Genomic DNA, 24204 nt, shown 5'->3' on the forward strand with positions numbered 1-24204 from the left:
CTCCCACATCTTCATACTATCAAGTACTTCAAAATCATTCAACTTAATTAATTTTCTGTCTTCTATGCCTCACAGGACATATTCGCGTGAGAAACGAAATATTTTGTTTTTTGTTTATATTTTTGAGTGTATTGTATTTTGAAGTAAATAATCGCATTTTAGAATATATAGTCTCGGGCATCAATAAGGAATTTTCTTGACAATATGTTTAGCATAACATTCTATTTATCTGCCGTGTCGCGACAAAACGCTCTAACTTGAGTTACATTGTTTTGTCGCTATAAGCATTTTTGGATTTCCCGCCACCGATATTTATGTTCACCAGGCCCAGCATTGAGCTGAGTCAAATACTTTTGAAAATATACCAGAGAATTTCCATATAAGTAGGAAATTAGTCGGTCTGTGGCGACTTTACGGTTCTTTTTCTCAAAACTGCTCCGCCAAAGTTACAGCGTTTTGTCGCGACAGGGCAGTTATATGGTGGTGTACTATCTCGATCTAACTGATTACTTTGAAAAAACATTCTGAAAAAACGGGTTTTGATAAGGAAGTGGCAGGTGGTTTTTAGTACTTCTGCTTTTATCTTATAGGATTTCCATTAAGAAATAAAAGACATAAGAACACTTTACTGAAAACTGAGGGGAATATTTTACTCTTAGATATCTTATTACCTAACAGATAAAGTATAATTATTTACAGTCTACAGAACTTGATCACTAACTTACAACTTCTGGGTAGTGAGTAGTTCTGAACTACGATATAAGCACACAGAGCAATTTTTCAACTTTTTTTCTTCTGATTATAAACATGTTCAAAACAGCCATTCTGAAATCAAAAACAAGGCTACAGTGGCTCAGTGGTAGAACGTTCACCTCTTAGACGTGGGGTCCCTGGTTCGATCCCAGTCCGCTCCAAGTGGACTTTGTGATGGATAAACACCCTGTGCGTGAGTTTTCTCGGGTTTCTCCCATTTCCTCCCACATTCTTCATTCCACCAATTAATTCAATTCGCATAATCACCGTCTTCTTTTTGCCTAGCCGGCATACCGTGGGACGTAAAACGTAAAAGATTTCATTCCATTTCATTTTTAGTCTTAATCTTTCATATAGACTATTTAGAGTTCTTTTTCGCTATATGATAGGATAAGTGCCTTTGGTGTACGAGATCCTGGTTCGACTTCTGGGAATATGTCATATTTGGATCACACGATACGCTGTAGGCCAGGTCTCATATAGCCTTGATGCTGAAAGGAACGTTAAATTCCAGTCAATAGAATCAACTAAACATAGTGTTGTGTTTATTTTGTTTGTGGTGTGACAATTATCAATGCCGCAGATATATGAGACTTGTACCTGTAGTTCAACGTAGGATAGGAACCACATGAGCTCTCACGGAATACGAACAGAGGTTTCTCTAAAGTTGAGAAAGTTTTCCTAGGTAAGTATTTCTTTTTCGAAAATATATATATAATATATATTTCTCTCTCTCTCTCTCTCTCTCTCTCTCTCTCTCTCTCTCTCTCTATATATATATATATATATATATATATATATATAGTGCTAATGAACTTACCGACAAACTGCAAGAGGTGATTCCTCACATTGAAGTATAAAGAAGTTGATACGAATCTGTGGACGTAAGTGCGTAATTTCAGAGCTAGGACCGTCCAAAAGCGTGAAAAAAACTACATTCCAACAATGCTATTTCGAAAACCAGATCCTACGAATTGGAGTCAATATCATTGTAAAAGTTTGTAAATGTATTAAAAAAAATGCATATTTTAGCAATGAGGAATGAGTGCCAAAAAGATTCTCTTCATAGCATAATTTTTATACAGGCTCGAAACAGAATTCTTAGATATTACCTGAATGAAAGGTGGGCAAAGTAGATAAAAGGTAAAGCCTTACCACAAGTAAACACATAATATGTCGGCGGGAAATTACAAGTGTTACTAACCACCAGTTACACTGTTCCTCGTGTTTGGAATAGCACATTTCACAGTATACAAAAGGTTGTTCGCTTTATAACTGACCATTTTTGACGGCTATTTACAACCAACCATGATCTGTTGGACACCCAGCGATGTGGAATATCACACGGCATCACAATTTCCATTGCAGTAAGCTCCGGCGCAGGACAGGCATGGGAATTCTGCCCCACTCCTCGCTGCAAACTTTACATAAAGCCTCCACGGTGCGTGGGTGGCGATGTTGAAGACGTCGTTTCAGCAATCCAAATGCGCAAAATCCATTGGACTGACATCAGGGATTTTCTCAGGAATGTCTTCAAACGTAATGACACGTATTCCTTCTTCCTCTGCCAATTCCTGATAAAAATGTAGTGTTCTGGCGGTATGACTCAAAGCCTTGTCCATATGCATCATTACCTAGTTTGCGTCCATTCTATATAATTGTGGGACGTCTCTCAAATAAGTAGGTCTCATATGGATTCTTGGAAGTATCTTTGCATTCACCTTCACGTTTTTGTCCACTTTGCGTACCATCAACTTACCCTCATATCCGAATCCCGTAACAACCATAAAGCCACGAGAGAAACTTTTCTTGCACTGACGAACAAAGTTGCTGCGCCCCTTGCCATCAATGTCACGGTGAATGATCGCCCGAATTTGACCACCAGCAGTGAGATGGATATATTATATATCCAATGTGACAACCTTCTTTCATGTGGAATCCGTCAGGTACTTTCCATACAGTTTCCTGCAGTTCGGTAATGTGACGCGTTAGCAGGTGGTGTACATGGGCCTTCCGCACACACTTCAAAATGACGCGCTTGCGAATTGTTTTGGTCACAGTCGACGGTGCGAGGTGGAATCTGCGGCCCATATGACGTTGAGTCGGGGGATTTTCTTGGCAAGCCAATTGATGGATTCCTCTTAGCACTACCGGTGTCTCTTTGCTTGCAGCCCTTCTCCTGGCGGTTTTCGTGGGTGAAGACTTTACTTAGGAACTAATATTTGCCTTATCCAAAACTGCATGTTTCAGAATCCTGAAGTACAACCATAACAATTTTTATGGAGGGAGTTTGGCTACGGGCATATAATTTGAAGTAATCAGAAACTCCCTCTGTAAAAATTGTTATGGAAGTACTTCAGGATTCTGAAACATACAGTTTTGGATAAGGCAAATATTAGTTCCTAAGTGAAGTCTTGACCCGACTACCGTACGTCCCATAGTTTTCGAGCTATGGACCTTTAAAGTTCATTTTTTCATGTTTTCCGCAACCTATAACTCCGAAAGGAAACATTTGTGCACGCAAGTTGGTCTATACTTTTCGTCTTATCTTGGTGTCAGGAATCACCTCTCAAACGTTGTCGGTGTTGTTTTGAAACAGTCTGTATATACACAGCATGTTGTATTTAAGTTCGAAGCTTTTGTAAGTACAATTATTATGAACATCTTATTTTACGAACAATCCACCATTTTAATATCTCTCTCTCTTCATCTTTTAAATTGGAGAATCTATCCTTGATGTGTTTACATTCCTGAACTATTGCACCATTGAACTTCCTATTATACGTCCTTAGTTACATATATACACATTACGTGCTTACATATATTATCTGACTGTCATTTTCCTTCTTACTTTTGAAATTCTCCTGCTTTAAGTTTCATAGTTGTATTTCCTTCGGTGTACCCTTCTACTTTTCTATGCACGACTCTATGTTTAAGCCAGTCTCGACTTGTCTCAAGAAAATGTTGTCTCGACTCGAAAATATGTTTGTCTCGACTCATGTCTCGACTCGACAGTTTCTGCCTCGCCTCGATTCGAATTCGAGACGAGACGTCTCGAAATTCGAGTTGAGACAAAATATACGTGTAAAAATATACGCACATATCAGCGAGAACATTATGACTACCTACCTACTTGTCAGTATGTCCAGCTTTGGGACTGATAAAAACGGCGACGCATCTTGGCATGGAAACAATGATGATTGGTAGGTCGCTGGAGAGAGTTGGCAACATATGTACACACACAGGTCACCTAATTTCCATAAATTCCGGAGAGAGCGGCGATGCGCTCTGATGTCACGTTCAATCACTTCCCAGATGTATTCGATTAGGTTCATATTCGGCAAGTTGGGGGGGGGGGGCGAGCACATCACTTGGAACTGGCCCCTCTGTTCCTCGAATCACTCCATCACACTCCTGGCCTTTTGAAATGGTGCATTATCCTGTCGAAATTTGCCATTACCGTTGGAAACATGGTCGCCATGAAGGGGTGTACGTAGTCCCCCCTCGAAAGATTAACTATTAAGTTTATGCGTTCTGTACCTTTATAAAGTAATATATGCTGGAATTGGCTTCAAGGCTGTTTCTGAGTGAATACTTTCTTAGAGATGCGCACGAGCCGAGACATGTCTCAAATCTCGACTCGACTCGAATTCGAGTCAAGACACACTTTGTAAAATTCGAGACAAACGTATTTCTCGACTCGAAGTTTCGAGTTGAGACTGCTCGTTAAAATCTCGACTCGACTCGAATGTCTCGAAAATCTTTCTAGAATGTTTAATACGTTCGCGATGCTCTGACAAGTAAGGGACCATATGGTTGTCGCACAAATCAGATGCAGACATACGCCATCTGATTGAGCATGAAAAGATATGGAGAACACAGAAATTTAAGGTGCTAAGGGCTATCGGGAGCGGAGTGAGGGAAGAGGAAACATTGAATGTCGGCAAAATTGAAGAAAGTCAGGAATGATGGAAAAGTTAATTTCTTGCAAACAGGGGAAGAAAGTCAACCAAAAGAAAGAAGCTAAACATAACAAGGGCATCAAGTACGAAGAAAGATCATAATCAGGGTTGCCATCCGGACTACAGTGTTGCCAGCGTTGCATAACATTGATATGGAAAATATAGCACAGTATAGCAATTCATGCATTAGGAAAAATATTAGTAACACAAAAGACAATTGAAAAGACTCTGTACACGTGCGTAAAACGCTTTAACGCAGTCGTGAGTGAATATTACATCCGCGTGAATACAAATGGAGGAAAATAGAGAACAGTACGCACCATTTGTAGTTTAATTGCAGTTGACGTGAAGATCACGAATGAATGCGTGGTCAACACACAAACATTTCTCGCAGTGAGCACAGCGGATGAAAGCAAGCTGGTCAGACGCGTCTCTGCAGCATTCCTCTGTGAGTCCTTTTTCAAAGCAATATGCGGAAGGTGTTTCAAACTGTCCAGGATGTTCATTTGAAAAACGCAAAGCGTATCATCTTTTTTAATCGCCTAGAGGAAAACTGGCAATGAACAAATGACTGATGGCGGAGAAAGTTCTCACGTTGCCACACATTAATACTGGGGAACACTAATGTATCTGTGATGAACGATCATCATCATCATCATGGAACGATGCTCCCAAACACTTTCGTTTCTGTGTTATCATGTGTACCCCCTTCACTTTCATGTCTATATTTGTTCTCCCTCATGTACATTATTCACTCACGACTATCGTTAAACCTTTTTACGCACGTGTGCAGAGTGTTTTCAATTCTCTTTTGTGTTACTAATATTTTTCCTAGTGCATGAATTGCTATACTGTGCTATATTTTCCATATCAATGTTATGCAACGCTGGCAACACTGTGGTCCGGATGGCAACCCTGATTATGATCTTTCTTCGTCCTTGATGCCCTTGTTATGTTTAGTTTCTTTCTTTTGGTTGACTTTCTTTCCCTGTTTGCAAGAAATTAACTTTTCCCATCATTCCTGACTTTCTTCAATTTTGCCGACATTCAATGTTTCCTCTTCCCTCACTCCGCTCCCTATGGCCCTTAGCACCTTAAATTTCTGTGTTTTCCATATCTTTTCATGCTCAATCAGATGGCGTATGTCTGCATCTGATTTGCGCGACAACGATATGGTCCCTTACTTGTGAGTTGTGTAAAACTTAAACAGTGACGGCAGAAGAAGATAGGGAACAAGCGCCCATAGTCGGTAATGATGCCTGCTTCTAAACAATCTTGTTTCTTGAATCGTTAGTTTTCACATTAACTTTGAATGCTCATTGTAGCACCAAAAATAATTAGAGCTCCATCGTGGCTAAGCTTTTAGCGTACGCGCCTTTGGCGTGGGAGACTAGAGTTCGATTCCCAGCGGGAGCACATGTGGTTCGGATTTCACGTTAACCTGTAGATCCCGTCTCATATAGCCTCGCTCCTGAAAGGATCGTTAAAATTAAAAAAAAACAAAAAACAAAAACAGCTCAACCACAAACAATTAATATGCTCACAATGACAGTAGCTAATAAAAGGTATTTTAAAATTAATATGTTGCTTAGAAACAATCCTATATATGTATTTTGTAAAAGGAGTTCTTCTTCTGATTTATTGTTAGTCGAAATGAGAATTCGGCAAAATAGGAATTGATACACTGCCTAAAATTGCGGACCTGATTCTTTGTGAATGAACACGAGCAAAGTTTTAGACAAACATGTAAAACTTCAGAGAAAAATATCTCATTCTCCTAAAAGTTGATATCTCCTTCGGTGGAAATGTTTGAATATAGCACTGCTGTATGCTTCCCTCTTGCTTCATTAACCGAAGGAAAAACAGAATACGTCATTTAATGGTGTACCACCGTTCCAAGATTTAACATTTCTACGTTGATGGTAAATATATGTTAAATACTTTACATGATAGCAACAATGTTATTAGAAGTGTAGGCACGAAGAAAATCGATTTGTACCTTCTATGTGACAAAGTGTTTTCTTGGATAGAAACTTCTCAAGATCTAAACCGGATGATTAGCTCCGAAGAAGTTCCTACAGTTTTTCTTTTTCATCACCACCTTTCATTTCTTCAAGTGTTGCCCCTTATCGAGACTTGTCACTTCCAAAACTTCCTTTACAACTTTCGGAATTCTTTGTGACAGTTTTGGTTAAATTGCTAAAAAGTTTTATCTCCAAGTGAACTTCTTGACATTGCTACAGCTTTACTCCAACACCTTAATTGAGAGTTAGTTTATTTGCAATAAGAGAAAAGTATGTATTTTAATTTTCATATAACTTTTAATTGACTTAAATTTTGCCCGCATTCTGATCTCCGACAAGCATACCATATTTGACAACTTTGATCCACGCATTATACGATAATTACATCAAAATTTACATTTATTATTATTATTATTATTATTATTATTATTATTATTATTATTATTATTATTATTATTATTATTATTATTATTATTATTATTATTATTATTATTATTGTCCGGATTTAATTCTCTGAAGTGTAGGCTGGGCCCGAGAGGACAGGAGTATTATATTTATTTATTTAGGAAAAACAACAGGCAAATGCCTAATTACAGTTTTCCCTTATTGTAAAGTGTATTTAATACACTTAAAAATACACATATAATAACATACTAATATGACCTCAATTCTATCGTAATACACTATAAAATACACATATAATAAAATAATAATATGAAAGCAAAATATACGTTAAAATACAGATAGCACGATATACAGGATAACATTATATATATAAAAGTGTTATTTACTTGCTCGTTTTTCACTTTCGCTCACTAAGTGTCCGCGACATCTAGTCGCAGGTAACATACTAAGGGAAATTTGTTGTGAAACTCAACATTTTCTAATATCATTTTTGTATCAGTACCAGCAAAGGTTGTATACGGGGTTAGTATATCTTTTCGGCGTTTGTTTCATAGCCAAACGATAATGAAAAACGAAGGATAACCATTTCTCCAGACTAAGATGAATCTTTCTATTTTTTGAGTGTTTGGCCGAATGAACACCATATATCACTGACATTATAATTAATTGTGTATGTGTAATGTATTTGCTTATTACATACTGCACGCAAGAAGAAAGAAACTACTGATCATACATGAATTAGAAACTCCAACCGGAAGTAGGTTCAAATCTTACAAATGGTGCGCGATATTGAAATAAACAAACGAAAAAACTCTCCCCATTATGGTATCCCTTGTCGATTTTTATCAAGACGTCTTTCACTTGAGTCTGTAAAGGGACATGTAGACATGTTGTGAGGAATGACCAGGATATTCATGCTCATATGTGAATGATGCGTGACGACCGAGACTGTCAATAGTCCAACGCTCTCTGTTTTACAGACTACCTAAGTTATACAATAAAATATCACATACATCCGTAGATTTATTTAATTGTGAAACTGCATATAACTCTGCACTACGACATCATTTCAATGGATAAATTCTAGTCACTTATTCTCAACCTTTCTTGTTATTAGTTGACATTATTATTATTATTATTATTATTATTATTATTATTATTATTATTATTATTATTATTATTATTATTATTATTATTATTATTATTATTATCATTATTATTATTATTATTATCATCATCTTGCGTTATAATCTCTTAGATTTGTCAGATATTCCAGTGTAAATTGGTGTTTAGCTGTATCTCGAATTACATTTGTAAAATAAATAAATAAATAAATAAGTAAAGAGCGCAGGTTCAGCTAGTTTTTCTTCCCTTTAATAAGGAGTTTGTATACTGAATTCGGAATCTTCAGCTTGAGCAGTTCCCCACTTGAGGTTGTTTTCTGAATAAAGAATCAGTAATTTGGATATTTAATAAAATTGCCTTCTGTTTGCTCCTACGTACAAGTGGAATTTCTGAAAACGCTGAAACATATGTATATATTTCTAATTAAGGGTTCAGACATCGATTTTCACAACATAAATGACTTCAGAATTATCGAAAGTTTGATTATAGAAATTGCCCTCATTTTTCTATTCTGGAGCAAACTTTTGAAAGCGCTGGAGTTGATCTTTCCTATTTTTAATTAAGAATTTATTCTGTATACCGAAATTTAAATATCCATTCGGAGTTAATCCTCATATTGAGCATTTTCAGAATAAATAATTAAAAAAAAACGAATATTATGTAAATTTGCCCTATATATTCTTGTAGGAGTAGATTTTTTTTGTTTTTTACAAATCTTGAAACCCGTATTTCCTTATTTTTAATTAAAATTTTATGTGCCGAATTTTGTATCTACAACTTAAGCATATGTTCGTATTCCACATTTTATGAATATAAAATCTCAAATTGTAATATTAGAAAATTATAATTTAATCTTCGTGCCCGCCTTAGGATAGGGATTGTGCGCGGGCGCTCCCACGGGAAGGTCCACAGGGTTCGAACCCCCATAAAATTTTCTAACTCAAATATATTTGTACACTTTCTCAATAAAACTGTATTTGCTTAACAGGGAAATTATTGATGTAGCACGAAAATTTGATCTTACACTTCATCTGTATTCTGTCTCTTATAAAAACAATATACAGATGGTAATCAGAAAAATGGAAACAACTGAACGAAATTGCAACTTATCAGATTAATATGGTGCCGGGCCACCTTTCGCCTTCAGAACAGCCTTGATGCGACGTGGGATGGAGGCATAGAGGTCGTGAATAGTAGCAAGTGGAATTTTACACCATTCCTCGTGCAGGGCATCGGCCAGTTCTGTGAGAGAGGATGGAGGTGGAAATCGTCACCGGAGTCGTGTTTCCAAGGCGGACCACAGATGTTCAATTATGTTGAGATCTGGGTTTGGGCGATCCAAGGGAGGTATTGAACTTCATCCCGATGTTCCTCAAACCACGCTGGAACAACGTCAGCTGTGTGAATGGGTGCATTATCATCCTGGAAGATGGCGTCATTGTCCGGGAACAACATCCGTACCATAGGAATCAAGTGGTCTCCTAAAATTGCGACATAATCGTTGGCAGTGATTCGTAATCTAAGTGTGACCACAGGATCCAATGAAAACCCTGATATGGCGGCCCACAGCATCACCGAGCCGCCGCCATGTTTCACAGTTGGGCGGAGACATTGCAGATCATAAGCTTCTTTGGGCGTTCTCCACACATAAACATGGCCCGTGGTTGGGAATAGGGTGAAGGATGACCCATCCGACCATATCACACGTTTCCAGTCCTCAACGGTCCTAGTTGCATGATTGCGGCACCATTTGCGGCGTGCGAAAGCGTTATGGTCCCTGATGAGCGGTTTGGCCCGTGCAACGCGACCCCGTAAGTTCATGTCATGTAATTCGCGGCGGACTGTGATTGTCGAAACAGGGTGGGGGAGGTGCTGATTGAGTTCCTCCGTCACTTGCTCCGCAGTGGCATGACGGTTCTGCGTGACAATGCGCTTTAATATCCGGCGTGACCTGTCACTCATGATTTTCTTCCGCCCACTGTTCCGCTTTCCCGATGTGATTTTCCCGTGTGTTGTGTAGGCCGTCATCACCTTCGACACTGTCCCATGCGACACACCTAACACAGTAGCCACTGCCGTCACACTCACTCCACATAACCGCGCACCAACAATTTGCCCTCTTTGAAAATCTGAGAAGTCTCCCATTTTACACTACCTCCGTCTGCTGCAGCCATTGGACACTGCTGTTCCACTGCGCCTGACGTAGTATGGAGACCGACCTAACACACCACCACCAGCGGTCCGGCGCTGCGGGCGCCACGACACCACTGCCAACCCATACATCTGACGTGTTGCCAACTACAGTTGTTTCCATTTTTCTGATCACCATTTGTAGTTCTATATTTTTTTTTCTGAAAATATAAGTGGAAGTATTTTACAATTATATACCGTCTTTTCGGGTTCAGAACAATACTAGTCAATACCACATAGACGTAGTGGCTTGTAGTTTTTGGTCCCCCCAAACAAAAATTTTTGGGTACGCTCCTTGATTTGTGAGATACCCTATCTTTTGCAAAACATTTGAAACCTCCTTATGATACATATTTTGACATTTCTTTATTTGTTTTCGGGACAAAAGTACCATTCTTTCCAAATTTAACATTTCTAGAAACAGCAATATGTCCAGGGATTGTTGGTTCAGCCATTCATTTCTGCTGTTTTATATAATATTACTAGCTGAACCTGCGCTCTTTACACAGCGCTTATATGAGCATGAATCTCCTTGTTATTGCTCACATCTCTACATGTCCCTTTGCAGACACAAGTGAAAGAAGTCTTGGTAAAAATCGGCAAGAGATACTGTAAAGGGGAGATTTTTTCCATTACTTTGTCAATGTCTCGTACCGTTTGCAAGATTTGAGCCTACTTCCGGTTGCAGTTTCTAATTCATGTATGATCTGTGTTTTCTTTCTTCTTGCATGTAGTATGTAATAAGAAAATAAATAAACTAAGTAACTCTATGGTCTATGGAACCCGGAGGTTCAATGCCGCGTTCACAAAAACTCTCCACTGATTTATATTCTTAGCTAATTGGATCCAGTTTTTACTTTGTATTCCTATTTCTGTGAGATCCATCTTAATATTGTCCTCACATCTGCTCCTACGTCTTCCTAACGGTCGTTTTCCGGCTGGTCTTCCAGTTAAGATTTTGAAAGCGTTCGTTCTTTCTTCCATCCTGGCTACGTTACCTGCCCACCTGGGCCTCCTAGATTTGATTACCCTAACAATGTTGGATAAACCGTATAAATGATAGAGTTCCTCGTTATGAAGATTCCGCCATTCCGTATTCCCGTTTCTCTTGGGTCTGAATATTCGTCTCAGGATTTGTTCTCAAATACTTTCAATCTATGTTCTTCGTTCCGAGTTAGAGACCATATTTCGCAACCATACAGAACAACAGCCGTGATTATCGTTTTATACATTTTAAAATAAGCTAATACATTAAACATACAATCAATTGTAATGTTAGTGATATATGGTGTTCATTGGGGAAAACACTCCAAACAATCAAGATTCAACTTAGACATGAGAAATGGTTATCCTTCGTTTTTCATTATAATTTGGCCATGAAACAAACACCTGAGAGATATGCAGCCCATATATACAATTATATGGTGTTGGAATGTATAATTGGTAGGATGTGATGCTTTTTTTTTTTAAAAAAAAAAATTCAACACTTACAATGTATAGTGCGCCACGGATGACAAGATAGACGGGAAATATGCGAACTAAAAACAGTGTTGCAAATTTATGAACTAGTAATTACTGTTGTTATAAGAATTATATTGTTCTATTAATGCAGAAAGAAAAAAATGTTTAATTTTCTTGTGTTCATGTTATTCCTTTCCCTTTCATTGTCGAGTCGTACTCGAGAAATATATCCTTTTCTTTGTCGGCTGAACAATGAGGAAATCTATATATAATGAATATAAATACAATTGGTTATGATATGATTTTTTTTAAATTTGAGTTTAGCGTCCGTTTCAGCAGCAAGAGTATGTGGGAGGTGGGCCTACAGCTTAACTTGAGATCCGAACCACATGAGCTCCTGCCGGGATTCGAACCAGGGTCTCCCGCGCCACAGGCGCGTACACTATCCACATAGACACGAGGTTGTTTTACAGTGAGTTATGAATAAAACTGATTCCTAAGCTTTTTAAACCCTCTTAATCTATAGGTAACGTTTTATTTTCACTTAGTATGCTTCAACAAGATCTGTTTTGTAGCTACAGAAGGAACTGAGTGAGCGTTATAACAAGGGAAGGCAAGCGAGTATTATGAGGCAGCTTAACTTAGAACTTTAAACATAAGCTCCCTTAAGGAGTCAACCCATTACCTATTAAAACAATGTGAAAAGACAATTATTTAACCACGATGGAGTATATTGCTTCTTTGGAAGAGTTATTTAAGTAAGTGCATGATATTACACAACAATTGAATGATTTTGCGAACAATAGGATTTTGTTATGTCAAAATAAAGACGCTGTGTCAATAGTAATTTAAGATTTAAGTTGATTTGAATTTCGTGTTTCTGTGTAGCTAGCTATCTTCCACTTTGTGTTTTATTGTTTTTGTAAGATAAAATGAAATAATGCCCTACATAATAAGAATCTGCTCCCACAATCTGCACTCACAACGAAAATACGATTTTTCATTAAAATGATTATATATATATATATATATATATATATATATATATATATATATATATATATATATATATATATATATATATATGTATGTATATGTATGTATGTATGTATCAGAGCATATGAATCCTTATTTAAAAATAGAACTGGAATAATTATGCGAGATTTTGTTCGTTCCTTGCTACTCGCAGGAATGCAAGGCAAACCCGAGATTGTAAAAGGGAAATGCTTATCGAACAAATGAAATATAGGGTAGTAGCTACCTCGTGCCTAAGCGGTTATCGGCGGGAGCACATGCAGTTCGGATTTCTCATTAACCTGTAGGTCCACGTCCCATATTGTCTCGCTGCTGAAAGAGACGCTAAATATCAGATAAAAAAATATTTCACTATAGACTCCTATTATTCGATATTAAAATAGCCCTTCCCTCTAGTCTAGTACCTACCGCGTGTGGCTTTGTTGCACGTAGTCCCGGGTTCGATTTCCAGTTAAAGCACAAAAGTACATGTAACTTTATAATTCACTTTCATCGATCATCCATTTCATTTAGCCTAAAGGACACAGCCGTAGGACATTTTTCTTCATAACAAATTGTCAACTTTGTCTATTGCGAGGTTTCTCAACCTTGGACTCGCTAGAATATGAGGGTTGAAAAAATGAAATCTTAAGTTTACGTCCTACGATCATGCCGGCTAGACTAAATGAAACGGTGAAGATGAGAAATGAATTAAATGGTGAAACGAAGGAGGAGGAAACGGGTAAACCTCAAGGAAACACATGCACACGATGTTTGTACCACAAAGCTCACTTGGCCCGAGCTGGGATCGAACTAAGGATCCCATGCACCATAGGCGAACGCTCTACCACATTTTTCTTTTTTAAAGTTCGTCCCAAACGGGCTAGTGTTCGCCAATTTCTGTGTAATCCAAACACGACAGAAGCACGAACACAGAGAGGCCCAGGACAGTTAAAAATCCGACCACTCTTCAGAGGGACTCGAACCCCCAGTGGATTGCGCTTCATGATCCGAAGCCGAACGCCCGAGACAACTCGGCTGTTCCCACTTGCTTACCAATGAGCCACCGCGGCCCGATATGAGGGTGCGAAGGGAAATGTAAATGATAAATGTAATTAGGGTCTATAGCAGAAAAATATTTTTTTAAAAAAAATATTTCGAACTTCTTCTTTTGATGGACATATTTTTATTTGTACACTTGTTTCCAAATACAAAAAAAAAAAAAAAAAAAAAGAAAAAAAGAAAGAAAGAAAGAAAGAAAAGCATGTTGAGAAATGAGCTACGAGAATCGTTTTAAAACCGATTGGAATAAAAGAGGAATGAAACTCGTTAAAATCTGCAGATTTAAATACAAGAAAATTACAAATAGAACTTAGAACCGTAAGCGATGAACAGCAATTAAGAAAATATATATAAACAGGAAATTAATTGTGAGGCTCGCAGGCAAGAAGATGTGATAAAAAGGGGTCGTGATATAAAATAAATAAATTGAGGAAGCCTAGTCTATTGCATCATTATATAGTAAGTCTTTCGTAGTCTTTTATCTTCCGTTTAACGAAGTGCAAGAGAATTTACGTAAATCAATTATAATAATGGAACGGCAGAATGCATACCTAAACGAAAACGTGTGGATATATAAGCCTAAAACGAGTAAAGAACTCATACGAATGCCTACACGGAAGCTAGATACTAACAGACACGTGGTAGTCTGAAAATAGTTTAACAAAATAAGCAAATTTTGTATCCACTACCAACAAAATATTATGTGATCCTGAGCAAAAAGACTTTTTCGTCCTTCTACTTTTTGACGTTTAGGTAAAACGAAGAGGGAAGGGACGGGGAAGAGGGGCAGGGTGAAAACATGGCAACAGCGACTTGCCAAACAGAAAGCGGAGGGTGTTCTGACCGCCTAGTTGATCCTAGCGCTACCACTGAAATTGGAGTTCAGACATCACGTCATCTGTGTCTTGCTATACCCGTAAAAACGTAATAAATAAATAATGGTCATGTTTTTTTTTTTTTTTTTTAATATTGAGTTAGAACTGGACAATCTACGCAAAATTTGCAATGGATAAGTTGGATAAGTGAAAACGTCATCTTTCTAGAGCCTGTAGTTTCCGAGATATCACTGTCGAAAGTATTTGCCACAAACATATAAACGTCCACAAACGTATAGTTTAAAAAACTCCAGAGATGACAGCACAATTCATTTGCATTTATTTCGGAGAAGATTTATTAAAATGGATAGGCTTTCAACAATAATTTAAAAGGATGAATTTTGTAAAAAAGATATCTTTAAGTAATTTATTTAAAGTACACCTTGTAAAATATATTTGTCTTTGCTATAAACGTGAAATCACAAATAACTGTAAATGAAAAGTTTGAATACTAAAGTTATAGGTTGGAGCTCAGTCATTCTTAATTGCTATTGTAGCATTTTAGTAGATAGAAGATAGATGGATGTCATTATTTCATAACGTGAGCCCTATCGGGGTGTTGAACTTTAGTATGATCTTCTACATGGAAATAGGTGTACAATGTAATCACACGACAGATAACCAAGCATAGACAGACAAACGAAGCAGTGATCTGTAGGGAAACGTAAACATGTCAGTCACTCTGCCGAATAAATCCTCCAAATATCCAATGCTATCCTGTCGAGGGAAGGAAGAAAGAGATACTAAAGCTGCTTGTGAAATAAACTCATATAAAGGTAGACTGTGCGTACAAATACAGGGTGAACCAATAAAACCTTCTACATTTTAAAGGCTAATAACAAAAATGTATTGCAGATAGAAACTAGTTTATTCAAAAAATAATAAAATGTTTTTGAAAACAGTTTGAAAATACTTTCTGTTATTTGTTGAAATGACTCAACAATTTGCAATAAAATTATTGTCAAAAATAGCGAATGAACTATCCCTGCTTTTGATTGCCTTTAGCTCTGTCAGTGGAGGGGTGAGAGGAGTGGGGATCGTCGCTTCTGCTCACTATTCTTCAGCCGTTTTCAGTCGTCAATGTGGTTTAGTGTGGAATGCAGTCAAAATGTTTATCAAGAGAGACGGATAATTTTAGACAAATGACTGAAGATGGAAGTATTGGTGGAATGAGAAAGTGGGAGGAAACGGGAGTACCCCGAGTAAACCCACGGACCCGATGTTGTCCACCACGAACATACTTGTCCGGGGATCGAAGCAGGGTTTCCACACACCAGATGTAAGCGCTGTGCCACTAAGACACCGAGTCCCCGGAAAATAAAATTAACAAAATCGTTAGAGCTGTGTTTGGAAAAAAATCACAAATTTTTATCTTCACCCTTCAGTTAACCACCTTTATTTTTGGTGTGTGGGGGGTAGGAAGAAAATTTAAAATATCTGGAAAATATCGTTAAAATACTTACGTTTAATCTTTAGTGCGAATATGTTGTATGGTATGGCCTCCTAGGCAAGTCAACATATTTAGATCTGGACGAATGGACGGACGGACGAAAACACGGATAGACATTAACAAATCGATTTTTCGTCATAATGGCTCCATGAAACGTGCAAATCCGTTGAAAAGTCAATTTTTTTTCTTTTTCATTCTCCATTCTTTCCTCTTGTTTATCGTCATTGGAAAGTAAAACTATAAAACGAAAGGTGGCTCCCATTCGGGACATACCATATTAGATGCATCAAGTCCTTGGAGATGAATGTGAGAATCTACACTTCCGCGACTTCACCACTTGACAGGTTTAAGTGCCGCGTGAGACCACGTTGGTTTCATATAAAATATTTCCTAACGGCCACGTGGTGCCAGGTTAGTCTCACACTACCTCTTGTTAGCTTATGGGCTGTGATGACACTGACCTCACTTTTTACATTAAACCTAGTGCAGTGTATAGTAGGCAGCCTGGTAGTACGTGAAACAGCCTTGACCTGTGAAATTGTGAGTCTAACGTGGTCTGTACCACTAGAATAGATAGCGCCGAAGCAGTATCATGATTGTCTTTTTTTGTTTTCCTAGTACGAGTAGTGTGCTTAAATTTCTTTTTAACTCGCTGTATGTCTTCATCACTAACCTTACTTGAATTGTGATATTCATTGGAAGTATGCACATTACAGAACAATGACTCGTTTTCACTATTGTTATCTTCATCGGATAGCATTTCCTGCCAGAGTTCATATATCCGCTATTTTTCTTCAATAAGTACCTGCCATTTCGAAGAAAAGTAAAAATTGTAGCACAGTAACTTATTCGCATTTTTATTTTACAAACCACGTTATCCAAAGATCTAAGTATTATTCAAGTCACTCAAAATTCAGGCAAGATAATAATCACGTGGAACAAAAGTACAACAAAGCATGCAGAAGTTGCCACTGTACTAAACTCGTTACTAACCTACGCATTCACATTTTCCCGGGAAAATCCGTACACAATCGACTAAAATTTGCGTGGTAACAGGTTGGTCTCACGCAGCCACTAAGCCTATTTTGGGCGGCGATGGCCTATTTGAGGCCGTGTAAGACCAATGTGGCACCACAAGAAAATATCAATACTACATAGTATCGATAATGCAGAATTACCTAACACACAGAAACCAAAAATGAAGCAAACACATCTTAGATTTAGGAAGATGTTTTTGTAGGCAATATAACGTGTCAAAGACGTGCTGTGGTCAGCATCATTATTAGCTGATTATTATCCCTATATTTACGATTTTGGAGAGATTGGATGAATCTCTGGGCAGCATTAGAATGATATTGAACGAAAAGAACACTGCGCTTTCACCAGGGATTGAATTCAAATTCTTAAGATGGTAGGTTAGGCGCCTTACCTACTGCAACATTGCGACTCAATGAAATTAAATTTCCTAAACAAAGTTCGGTAATGGTAATTTTCTTTCAATACTCAAAAAAATACTAAATATTAATTTCCAACTTCGATTATGAAACCCTGTCTATGTTGTGTTAGTGATAGAGTGAGTTGGAAAGTGCTGACTAACATATTATGTGCACTTTGTTGGTATCTTTAGTTCCATTGTCTCTGTTCAGTGTTTCAAAGCATTTGAGTCTGTGAGGAGGCAATAGGCTTAGAGACTTTGTTGATTTCAAGTCCATAACCAAACAGAAGAGAACTGTCTTTTGTCTAAACGACATAAATAGTCATTGCACCTGACAACGAATTTCATCTCATAACGATTGGATTATTAGTCCTACACTTCATAGTTTATAGATCTTTACACTTCCTATACTTTACGATAGGTAATCGTCAGAAACGGATATACACGTATCACGATTCCTACATCCCGAAAAAGTTACTTTTCAACGACCATTTGTTTGTCTGTCCATTAATCCTCTTGTATGTACACTCATGTCCAAAATGATTGTCGCATATCTATAATTGTCTTCTTGTAAGAATAAAATTTGATAATGATTTTGCAGGGTACTCTTAATACTGACACTATGCGTATAATCGAGAAATGTATATTTCTGGTAAACTTCATAGGAAAAGAATTATAAATACGAAAATTAGAATGAGTAAAACAAAATCTTGCTAAATGGAGAAGAAAGTTTTATTGTTCTTATTTACTGCTCTTTTGACATGAAATTTGCCACATACATGTCTTTACCGACTATATACATACTAACATTATAAGAAATACCGGGCGAATTCGTTATCAAATTATATTTCTACAACAACATAGTTATAGACATGCGACAATAATTTTGGACATGAGTGTACACTTGTGTAAAGACCGTACCGTTAACGTACCTACATCAAAATTTAAACTTAAGTTTTTTTTGTTTTTTTTTTTAATAAGGTACGCCAGGGGTAAAGGGTTTCACATTTTCTCCCTATTTCCAAACATGAGATTAGGTTACCTAAGGGTGAAAATTAAAAAAAAAAATCTTTTTTTTTTTTTTTTCGGAAACAGCTCTAACGATTTTATTTAAGTTCAGTAGATCAATATTTCATGAACAACCTGATGTTGTGGTATAAATCGTTTCTCTGATAAAGTCCAGAAGGAGTAATTCACTTCTTGTGATGATTTCATTTCGGGTGATTTTCTCAAAAATGATACAGGCGATTCTGCTCATATTTCATAAATACATCAATATTTCGTTAATAATTGATAAGATGGAATAATTTACTTGTCTTGGGACATAAGAGGTAGTTCATTCTTGGGGTTATTTGGAACGATTTTCTGAATAGTTCAGGATATTTTGTTTTTATTTCATTATTTCATAGCCCTATAATGTTGTGTAAATACTTTACTGTTTGAAGGTGAGGTTAGCTTTTTTTCTAAAATTACTAACTCACTCTATGGCCCATGGAGCCCGGAGTTTCAATGCCGCGTTCACAAAAGCTCTCCATTGACTTCTGTCCTTAGCCAACTGAATCCAGTTTCTACTTTGTATTTCTATTTCTGCGAGATCACTCTTAATACTGTCCTCCCATCTGCGCCTAGGTCTTCCTAATTGTTGTTTTTCCAATTGTACTTCCAGTTAAAACTTTGAAAGTGCTCCTACTTTCTTCTTCCATTATGGTTACATGACCTGCCCATTTGAGCCTCCTAGACTTGTTGACCCTAACAATGTTTGGTAAACAGTACAAACTATGCAGGTCTTCGTTATGAAGTTTTCGCCATTTCCGTTCCTCTTGGATCCAAATATTCGCCTTAGGACCTGGTTCTTAAATACTTTCAGTCTAAATTCTTCCAGTCTAAATAGAGTAAGCAACCGATTTTACACAACTTTAGTTTTTTTTTGGCGGGTACTTCCGTTCCTTACAACATTCTGATTCTACTAACTCTTCCATGATCATTCATTTGTCTTAATCGTCTGTCCCCTTTAGCCTAACAGGTATAATCCTGGAACGTTACACTGAAAAGAGTTTCTTAGCTGACAGAATCGTCATATACTGAATTTTTCGCATAAATTTTGACCTCTGCTCCATCTTGGATATCTGTTTTAATCAAAGTAACATGATAAAGAGCGAACTTACAACGGAAGAGAGGGAGATTATATATCGAAGTGGAAGATGATTTATACACCAATCGAAAGCACTAATGACGCCTATAACGAAAATGTAATAAAAATTTTCCGAATGCATATACTGTGCGAGTTATATGAACATATAGGATGTCCAGAAAGTCCGTTGCCACCCCTAGAAAGCGCAAACGCTGAGACAGATGCGGAAACAGGAAAACACGTGTTTGATCATTTTAAAAGTACAACGTGTCAAAGCAAAAAGTGTTGCCCTGGGGCCACCTGCAGGACTTCAGGCAGGGTCCAACTCAAAAATTGCAAATGGTGCGTGGGTCAAGTAGCATATCGTTAGAAAACTGTTTGGAAATGCAAGAAGATGGAACAAGTCTCGACCCTCTAAAATTACCCTGTGCAAAATAGCATGCGGGACAAAATGTTATGAGAAACTTCACTATAAAGTCTATGGCTATCTATATAAATCTGAAACGGTGAGACAATGTCAAAACAGGAAAACATGTGTATCATCGTTTCAAAACTACAATGATTGAATGTAAAAATATTTGTCTCAGGGTCCTCTGCAGGGTCTCAGACAAGGTCTTAATCAAAATTTTCAAACGTCAAGGGGGGGGGAGTCAAGAAACAAGAGCTTTCAAGTTATCGTTTGAAAGCTCTTGCTAAATGAAAGCAAATGGAACACGTCTGGACGCTCTACGATAACACTGTGCAAACATCTTGCGTTTTAGTTCTTCTTTCTGTAGTCGGGTGTTAGTTTGTTCGCACTTTAATTCTTGTGCTCAACGGAAAGAAAGGAAATGCCCCTACTGTGAGAATCTGCTCTTTGGCATATGACTCACACCATACGTGCATTCGAACCAAAAATATTACAGTTTCTTAATGAGCATATTTAGTGCTTTTGATTTGTGTATAAATCATCTTCCACTTCGATATATAATCTCTTTCTCCTTTTGTTTTACTGTTCTTGTCGGTTTTTCTTTTCTTTCTTTTCTTTCTCCTTTTATCTTTACACATTAATGGGCCCCGAAGAGCAGAATCTCACAGTAGGAGCGTTTCCTTTCTTTACAATGCGTACACGAATTAAAGTGAAAACAAACGAAAACCCAACTACTGAAAGAAAAACTAAAACGCAAGATGTTCTTACATTGTTATCCTAGAGCGTCAAGACTTGTTCCAATTGTTTTCGTTTAACAAGAGTTTTCAAACGATATGTTACGTGATCCCCCTTGCCATTTGAAAATTTTGATTAAGACCTCGTCTAGGACCCTGCGGATAACCCTGGGACAAATATTTTTACATTCAATCATTGCAATTTTGAAGTGATGATACACCCGTTTCAGATTTATATCGGTAGTCATATACTTTATAGTGCCTTTCATAACATTTTGACCCGCATGCTATTTCGCACATGGTAATTTTAGAGAGTCGAGACTTCTTCCGTCTTCTTGCATTTCCAAACAGCTTTCCAACGATATGCTACTTGACCCTCTTACCATTTGCAATTTTTGAGTTGGACCCCGCTTGGGACCATGCGGGTGGCCCTAGGACAACACTTTTTGCTTTGATACGTTGTACTTTTAAAATGATAAAACACGTGTTTTCCTGTTTTCGGATCTGTCTCACCGTTTGCGATTTCTAGGGGTGGCACCGAACTTTCTGGACACCCTGTATATTCATGTAACTCGCATAGTATATGCATTCGGAAAATTTTTATTACAGTTTCTTAATAGGCATCATTAGTGCTTTCGATTGGTGTATAAACCATCTTCCACTTCGATATATAATCTCCCTCTCTTCCCTTGTTAGTCCATGATCCAGCCATGTAGTAACAATCATCAAAATTGGGACAACGGTCTATGAGAAGTTCGCGAACTAACACTATATATATATATATATATATATATATATATATATATATATATATATATATATATATATATATATATATATATATATATCCTCTTTTCACCCTTAAAATGGGGATTTTCAAAAACGATGTTTTTTTTTTTTTTTTGTTTAAGGAATAATTTCTATACGATGGACTAATTTGTATTTCATCTTCCTTGTATGTTTACACAATTATGAGTTATTAAATTTTTCGCATGAAGTTTTTCTTCATTGTCCCACCTTAGGATACCCATTGTAATTTCTAAAACCTAAGGTAGGCAAGGGTCAAGTCAGGTACCAAAAAATACCAAAATCGGTCCAGCGTCCTAGGAACACAAACACTCTTACACCCATTTTTATGTACACGGGGCGTTAAAGAACTATACCGATAAATTGTAAGAGATGATTCCTCGCATTAACATATGAGAAAATTTATGTGGGCCTTTGAGGAAAATTACATAATTTCAGAGCCAAGGCTATCCAAAACCTAAATTTCAACATGCGTAATTTGGAATTCGAGAAATCGTGGAGTGGCGGTTCATATTAGCGTGAAGGAAGTCATAGATACGCAATCCGAGAATGCATATTTCATCAATGTACAACGAGTGTGCAAGAGATTCCCTACAGGGTATAGTTCCCAGGTATGCTTCTAACAGAATTTTCATATAAGCTGTGAATTAAAAGTGGGTCTAAATTAGACAAAAAGTAAGCCTTGGCAAGAGAGAACGCGAAATGTTTCGGCAGGACCGCCAGTCCACGGTTTTTCGAATTCAGAAAAAGCACATGTTCAAATTTAGATTTTCCACAATTTTGAACAGTCATAACTCTGAAACTATGTACTTTTCTTCACAAGTTTATATGAAAGTTTTGTTTTATTTTGATGTGAGGAATCACTTCTTACAATTTGTGGGTGTAGTTCATTAACACTCTTTATATAGAAAGATGGTGTAACATCAGACTTAGTAAAATGAACTAAAGTATCAAAAGCAAATTCTTATTTAAAACTAGCAAAATTCCCGTTCTTCACACTCGAACTATTCGTTTCATTTTGGACACAGAAAGCACCAAAGCTGTTACCAATCAACGTAGGAACCCTGAATACTAATATTAGTCATTTTCAATTATTTTTACATGTCAACCCCCCTTAGGGGTACTAATGGTGGACGAATTTGGATTTAAACGGCATTGGAAGTGTCACTGTTCGTCTCAGCGACCCCGAAAGCTATAGAGTGAACAATAATATCGGTCATTTTAAATTTGTGACCTCTTCCTCCTCTACGTTGTTCTCTGAAAGTGAAATAATAAAAGCATTCTAGGCCCCCATCCTCATCTATGTTGAAAATTTGATCGAGATTAGTCTCGCGGTTCAAGAGTTATTGCTTCACAAACATAGCCAACTTAATTTTGAACGAAGTTAAAAATTTCGTTACTGAATTCTCTATGTCTGTCTGTTATTTGCGATTTTCTCAATTTTGAAACCTGCATTCGATAGAGCATCAAAAACTATCAGAGAAAGTGATTAAATTTTTCGCGTCACTCTTACCGTTCCCGACATATTGGCCAAAAAATGGCTGATTTCTAGAGATTTTAGGAGCCATATCTGGGGAACCATAAGTTATAGAGAGATGTTGATGTTGATCAATACGTAAGAGATGGTAAATATTTTGGTACCAAATAGTAACCGGTGGCAACTGTCCAACTGGCCACTGGTTTGGCCAGTAGAGCGTTCACCTCCGGTGCTTGGGGTTCCTGGTTCGATCCCAGCTCGCGCCGTGTGGACTTTGTGGTCGACAAGCACCGTGTGCGTGGGTTTTTCGGGGTTCTCCCGTTTCCTCTCACTTTCTTCATTCCACCATTTCATTCATCTCTCATCATCACAGTCTCCTTTAGCCTAACCGGCATAACCGTGGGACGTAAAACTTAAATATTTCATTTCATTTTTTTTGGTTTGGCCAGTGACCAGTTGGACAGTGACCACCAATTAATGTCGGTAACACAATGTTTACCAACCTCTTAGGTATTGATTAACACTAATATCATCACTAGATGAGTTACATTTCCCGTGATACTGGCCAAAAAATAGTTCCGATTTCTGGAGATTTTAGGAGCCATATCTCTCGAATTGTAAAATACATAGAGATCATATTGGTGTTGATCAATACCTAATAGGATGGTGAACATTTTGGTACCAAATAGTAACCGGTGGCCACTGATTAACTAGCTACTGGGCAACTGGCCGCTGTTCCCCAGATATTGGCCAAGTCATAGAGAAACGATATTTTGCGAAAAACAGAAGAAGATGCGGATAAAAATATTTACTATTACATGTAGGAACAATCACAGTTATCCTTCCCGCTCCATCCCTCCATTCTTTTTAAGTTCGTTCTGGCAATGCTA

At 37.4% G+C, this 24204-nt stretch overlaps 1 protein-coding gene across 1 annotated transcript in view; it reads left to right on the top strand.

Moving 5' to 3' along the window:
- Nucleotides 1-24204, top strand: part of LOC145687178 (glycine receptor subunit alpha-2-like) — a 536410-nt gene that overhangs the window by 588 nt on the left and 511618 nt on the right. The window lies entirely within an intron of this gene.

This window comes from Thermobia domestica, chromosome 6 (assembly GCF_964235325.1).
Source record: "Thermobia domestica chromosome 6, izTheDome1.hap1.1, whole genome shotgun sequence".
NCBI lineage: Eukaryota > Metazoa > Arthropoda > Insecta > Zygentoma > Lepismatidae > Thermobia > Thermobia domestica.